General features: G+C 42.0%; 1 protein-coding gene across 1 annotated transcript in view; it reads left to right on the top strand.

Moving 5' to 3' along the window:
- Nucleotides 1–1,012: 1,012 nt before the first annotated feature.
- The window catches only part of LOC109428458 (ras-related protein Rab-27A), a 78,038-nt gene continuing 72,011 nt past the window's right edge, over nucleotides 1,013–7,039 (top strand). Inside the window, exon 1 of the mRNA XM_019704222.3 lies at nucleotides 1,013–1,152. The gene's annotated coding sequence lies outside the window, so the exon portion shown is untranslated. The remainder of the gene's footprint in view (nucleotides 1,153–7,039) is intronic.

Genomic DNA, 7,039 nt, shown 5'->3' with positions numbered 1-7,039 from the left:
TCAGCCAGACTACTAGAAAGAGTTGCCGTGTTGCGTATACTAAAGTTGAACGAAATATGAGAAACCCATCCAGGGGGATGATAAAGAGAGACAGCTTATCTGTGGAACGGACATTCACATTGTGCTCTGCCAGCATCGCCACCACCGCCGCCGGCAATTTTTATGGATGAACACACTTTTCGTGTTGAGTTTCGCATTTGAATGGATGATTTCCAGCAGAATTTTGAACCTTGAATATCATTTATGAACGTCTTAGTTCTAGGTAGATACATAGATGAATAGTTGATTAGTTTTGGTCTGATATGACGGGAATTAGCGCATATGACTAAGTAGAACTAACGAAATACTTCTATTTGGTCTGAGTCTTGTGAAAGACGGAATTTTGGATGCAGTCTCATTCTTAAAGTTCTGAAGTTAAGATATTATAACACTTATTAGCACCACCTTGTGGGTAAGTCCAGAAGCATCCAGTTCATTATCGGATGTCTCGACCAACATTGCCGATGACTCCGCACTTAAGCCGAGAAAATTTACACTTGCACCGCGTTCCTAATGGGTTAAATCTATTTATCAACTTCACCTCCCTCTTTTATTTGACCCTCGTACACAGAGCGTGAACATTAATCAATCCAAAACGGAAACCATAACTGCTGCAAAAGCCCCAAAAAAGTGCCAATCTTCATCAAATGTAACGTAGAGAACACACATCTGTAGTAATCGCCTTCTTTAAAGCTTCCAAAGCACAGAGACAAATTCAACGGAAACAAAACCACCCCCCGAAAGGGCCCAGCCAGGTCTAGTAGTCAGGGGAGTAGATGAGAGTTCCGCGCCTAAACGGAGCAACCTTCGGATTTTCCTTGCATAGCAACCATACAGTTGCTAACACAGAGTGTGCGAACGGGATGGATAGCAAGCGGTGTGCGCTGCGAGTGAGTGACTGAGTGCCGACCCGCCGCAAAGTTGGGTGTTTCAACCATCCATCGACTACTCGTTATCAGTAGTTCAGTTCAGTTCAGTTTCAGTTGCTGTCGAGCAGCGATTCGGTGCGGTCGTTTTCGTGGTTGGTGCGAAAAAAGTTGCAAAGTGTAACGAACGTGGTCACGTTTCAGCTTGGGAACAGGTGTTCGGTGGTGATAAAAGCTATCATACTCGGTGGGTAACTGAGCTTTAGTTTCGCTTTAGTTTTTATATTTTTCGATCCGGGTAGGCCGGGTGATTGGTAATACGAAGTGCACCATGGTGTCAAGGCCAAGGCCAAGGCCTACTGGGTTTCAGACAATGCAGTGTTATGTGAAAAACCCGCGAGTAGTTGGTATGGTGAACTTGATAAAATTGTAGGTACAAAACGAATTTATTAAGGCACAGGCGACAAGTGCAACAGGTGCTACCGGGAATTGCTTTAAAGCGGTTAAAGAGACACCGAAGAGTCGAATGGGACGGCTTGCTGTTGCGAAGACTCTCACGAGTGGAAAACTCGTTACGGAAAAAAGTGGAATCGAGGATACATACACGCAGTGTGTGAAAGGACGCCTGAATTTATACAAATTGGCTTACTCCGTTTACTAGATAGCAATGATGTGTTTTTTCTCTGTATAGGAGATGTGAATAGGTGATTCAGTGCATGTGCTGTAATTTGAGGATGGTTAACGCAATGTCGGGTCGACGGTGCGCTGGAGAGCAAAAATCGGGAACATGATTATTTTCCAGTCTGCAAATTATGTTGAACTAAATTACTATGAACTATTATCATTATTATCGTGAATTGAAAACATATTTTCAATGTATCGTCGGTGTATGTTTTGCAGTATGCAAATGACTAAACCTGCACTTGAATGCTTCAGAAAAAATGCAGAGTTCTTCGTTTTTATATACCTAACTCTGATCGTTTATATTTTTACTATCCCAGTAAATTCCATCACGTCTACTGCGTTTTGTTTGATCATCCCGTGCATCCAAGCATTGTCGTTGTCATTGATTTTATCAAAGCTTTTTCTTTCCAAAATAATTGTATATAATTGTATACTTAAATGATACTCGATTTTCAGGGATCACCCTAAAATAGTTGCTTCAAAAGTTCATATCAGTAACAAATTTTGAATTTTGCTACAACATTGATTATACGTCGTTTTCAAAATTTGTTACTGATATGTTGCACACATACATTTTGATTTTCTCTTATGTCAGCCCCTCTTGGGAAGGTCGTAGCAGGCTGTGCGCGCGAGCGGCTGCGTTTTTATAACTGTCACGCGTTTCCGTTGCTCTGCGTTGTTTTGAATATATTGACAACCGAATTGAGAAACGGCTGGTGGTGCTATTCGTTCCGGAAATTTTACCTCGAAAAGTGTTTGCAAATTGATTTTCGGTATTTACCATATGTCTCTCACCTGACGATTTAGCGGATTACGTAGAGTTGAGTAGGATAATTCGCGATTGTTGTGAGAGTTTGTCTTATTTCCATCGGGCTTGCCCGAATTCATCTTCACATTCACGTGATTTCCGTGTAATTTCTAGTGATATTACTGCTGGGTGCCCGGGAAATGTAAATGAAAGTCAACAATTTCGTCTTGAGAGCACTGGAATTCGTATTATTTGGTGAGTTTGTTCTTGTATATCGTTTTGGTGCCTAAAAGTTGACCAACCATATCCTATGGACTTAACCCTTCTACAACAACTCCCAAGTTCTCATGGCACATGACATCCCTGAGAGGACGTAGAGGTCTTTACATACCTTTCTTTGGTATCCAAACAATTTTCCATTCCCATCCTTCAGCTGCTGCAAGGACGTGGCCAGGACAGCTTCCGACCTTTGAAGGATTGCGTAAAACCGGTATTCTAGAATTGCTTCAGTAGTATTTCGTGATACCTCATTCTGCTACTCCTCTAATCTTTCCTTAACCTTCATCCAGCCAACGTACATTTTCCACCTTCAGAAAAGCACAAAAATGGTCATAACTTTTTTGTTTTTCGATGGATTTTGATGAAATTCTCACAACTTCCCGAAAAACTCTCCTAGTTTATGATGCCGGGGACATGGGTGCCTGGTCCACATGGTTCCGGAATTATTCCGGATTGTCTTGGGGTACCAAAATTGGCCACATACATTGCGCAACGTATATCTCAAGATCCCGATGAGGTAGAAGTATAGTGTCTTCGGCGAATTTGTTCAGCAGGTTAAGAACGAACTGGCAACGTCGACTTTGGTTCGCGATTCGGCCGCTAGGCGGCGCCAGTGTCAAAAATGTTCAAACCCTCATATCTCAGAAACCGGATAAGATAGAATGATGCTGTCTTCGGCAATATTCTTCAGCAAGCTCAGAACTATCTGATAGTAAAGTCTTTGGTTTGGGATTTGTCCGCTAGGTGGCGCATTGTGTTTGAATTTCAAACGCGTATATCTCGATACCCTAATGAGATACAAGCACGCCGTTTTCAGCAAAGTTGTTCAGCAGGCTAAGAACTATCTGGCAATGGCGTCTTTGGTTCGCGAATCGTCCGCTAGGTGGCACCAGGGTAAAAAATCTTCAAACTTCTATGTCTCAGAATCCTGATAAGATAGAATAATGCCGTTTTCAACAAAGTTCTTCAGCAAGATAAAAACTGTCTGATAGTTGAGTCTTTGATTCGTGAGTTATTCGCTAGGTTATTTGGTACACCGTCTTTGGCCCCCTGCAGACAAATTTCGTCACCCCACAATATTGCTCCGTTTTTTCTTCCGGGAACTCTTCCGGGAATTTTTCCAGGAATTTCTTCGGGAATTTCTCTAGGAATTCCTTTGGAAATGTCTCTTGGAATTCTTCCGGAAATTTGTTCAGGAGATCCTCTAGGATCCACATCAGGAACTCCTGCGGAGATTCCTTCAGGACTTCCTTCGGTAATTTCCCCAGGAATTCATCTGATAATTTCTTCAGGAGTTCTCCAGGAATTCCTCCGGATTTCCTCAGAGAATTTTCCCATGAATACCTCCATGAGTTCCTTCGGAAATTACTCCATGATTTGCTCCGGAATTTTCCTAAGGAATTCTTTCAAGAATTTTTCCAGGCTGGATTTCTCCGAGAATTTTTCTAGAAGTTTCTCCAGGAATGTCTCCAGGAATTCCTTCGGGAATTTCTTCAGGAAATCCGCCAGGAATTGCTTCGGAAATTTCTTTAAGAAATTATCCAGATTTTTTTCCAGGAATTCCACCGGGAATTTCTTCAGGAAAACTTAAGTTTAAAAAAATCCACTGGGAATTTCTCCAGAAATTCTTCCGTGTTTTTTTTTCTCAGAAAACCCTTCTGAGAATTTCTCCAGGAGTCCTGGGAATTTCTCCAGGAATTCCTCTAGGAATTTCTCCAGGAATTCCTAGGAATTTCTTCAGGAAATCCTTCAGAAATTTTTCCTAGAATTCCACTAGGAATTTCTTCACGACTCCCTCCAGGAATTTCTCCGGGAATTCTTCTAAGACTCCCATCAGCAATTCCTCCGGTGATTCCTTCAGAAATTTCTCCAGGACTTTTCCGGGATTATTTCCAGGCATTCTTTCGGATATTTCTCCAGGAATTCTCCCGAGGATTCTTCCAGGAATTCTCTCAGGGGATTCCTGCATAGATTCTTCCAGGAATTTTCTTGAGGGGAATCCCCCAGGAAGGAGGTTTTCCTAAAGAATTTTCCAGAGGAATTGCTGGAGAAATTACCGGAGAAATTCCTAGAGAAATTTCCTGTGGAATTCCTGGGGGAAATCCTAGAAGGATTCTCAGAGGAATACTTGGTGAAATTTCCAGAGGATTTTCCGAGAAAATCTCGAAGAGTTCCTTTAAAAATTCCCGGAGAAATTTCAGAAGAGTCCCCGGAGGAATTCCTGAAAGAATTCCTGGAGGATTTTCTGGAAGATATCCAGAAGAAATATCCAAAATAATTCCTGAAGGATTTCCTGGAGAAATTCCCGGAGACATTCTCGGAGGAATTCCTGGAGAAATTCCCGGAGGAATTACAGGATAAACTCCCGGAGGTATTCGTTAAAGAAGTCCTAGAGTAATTACGGGAGAAATTCTTGCGGGTTTTGTGAGAAAAAAAAAACCCGAAAGACTTCCTGAAAAGAATCCTGGAGAAATTCCCAGAGGATTTTCTTGAAAAATAAAACCGACAGTTTTCCTTAGAAAATTTCCGGATATATATTCCGGAAGAAACTCCTGGAAAAATTCCCGGAGAAATTCCTAGAGAAATTCTTGGAGGAATTTCTATAGAACATCCCGGAGGAACTCCTAAAGAAATTCCCGAAGGAGTTCATGAAAGAATTCTCGGAGGCACTCATGGACGAATTCCTGGGGAAATTCTCAGTGATTTTTTTGGAGAAAATCTTGGTAAAAAAGTCCGGAGGAATTCCTGGAAAAATTCCCAGAAGAATTCCTGCAGAAATTGCCGAAGGAGTTCCTGAAGTAGTTCCTGATGGAAGTCCTAGATGAAATCCTGGGGAAACTTTCGGAGGAATCCCTGGAGGAATCCCCGGAGGAATTCTTGGAGGATTTCCTAGAAGAATTCCCGGAAGATTTCCTGAAAAAAATCCTGGAGAAAGTTCTTGAGGAATTCCTGGATAAATTCCAGGTAGAATTCCTGGGGAAATTCTTGGAAAAATTCACGGAAGAGTTCCTATACAAACCCCCGGAGACATTCCCGGAAGAAAAAAACGAAACAAAAGAAGCAATATTGTAGGGCGACAAAATTTGTCTGCAGGGGGTCAAAGAGGGTGTTCAAGTATTGTATGTTGCTTCTATAACAATACGCGCTGCCAACTTCCAGTCGGCATTTCTGAATCATCGCAACGAATCAAGCACCACCTATGCTGCTGTTTGTGTTAGTGAGATCGAAGAAACGTCAGACTCCCGCGTGCTGATTGGCTGCGACGACTCTGGCGACGGTTTCATCCGCGACGGATTGAAATCGTCGCGTTCGATAAGGGGGAAAACCGTCAATATTCTCTCTTGTACCATCGTACTCGACCGTCTACAATCATTCCAAATGGCTCTTCGCTTGCTGAACAGCTATGCTGAAAATGGGATACTTCTTGTTCATTGTTCATTCAAATATTTTCTTAATACTAAGCGGACTTATCGAATAATATCAGAACCAAGGACACCAGATACGTCTTAATTCCTCTTGAATTTCGGAACAATTTGCTGGACGTTTTCCGATCTTTGAGATAAAATTGTTCGGATGTTTTGATTGCTTGTGTCACCTAGCGTCGCCATTGCATGATAGATCTCAACCTGCCAAACAATTTTTCAGAAAACACCATGCTTTTAGCTAATTACAGTAACGAGATACACGTGTTTGAATATTATACATAAGGTGCCACCCAGCCAATAAATCACGAATCAGACTGTCTATCAGACAGTTTTTATCTTGCTGAAGAACTTTGTTGAAAACGGCATCATTCTATCTTATCAGGATTCTGAGATATAGAAGATTGAAGATTTTTTACCCTGGTGCCACCTAGCGGACGATTCGCGAACCCAAGACGCCATTGCCAGATAGTTCTTAGCCTGCTGAACAACTTTGCTGAAAACAGCGTGCTTGTATCTCATTATGGTATCGAGAAATACGTGTTTGAAATTTTCAAACACAATGCGCCACCTAGCGGACAAATCCCAAACCAAAGACTTTACTATCAGATAGTTCTGAGCTTGCTGAAGAATATTACCGAAGACAGCATCATTCTATCTAATCCGGTTTCTGAGATATGAGGGTTTGAACATTTTTGACACTGGCGCCGCCTAGCGGCCGAATCGCGAACCAAAGTCGCCGTCGCCAGTTCGTTCTTAACCTGCTGAACAAATTCGCCGAAGACACTATACTTCTACCTCATCGAGATCTTGAGATATACGTTGCGCAATGTATGTGGCCAATTTTGGTACCCCAAGACAATCCGGAATAATTCCGGAACCATGTGGACCAGGCACCCATGTCCCCGGCATCATAAACTAGGAGAGTTTTTCGGGAAGTTGTGAGAATTTCATCAAAATCCATCGAAAAACAAAAAAGTTATGACCATTTTTGTGCTTTT

The sequence above is a fragment of the Aedes albopictus genome, chromosome 1, assembly GCF_035046485.1.
Source record: "Aedes albopictus strain Foshan chromosome 1, AalbF5, whole genome shotgun sequence".
NCBI lineage: Eukaryota > Metazoa > Arthropoda > Insecta > Diptera > Culicidae > Aedes > Aedes albopictus.
This window is presented reverse-complemented; position numbering and strand designations above follow the sequence as displayed.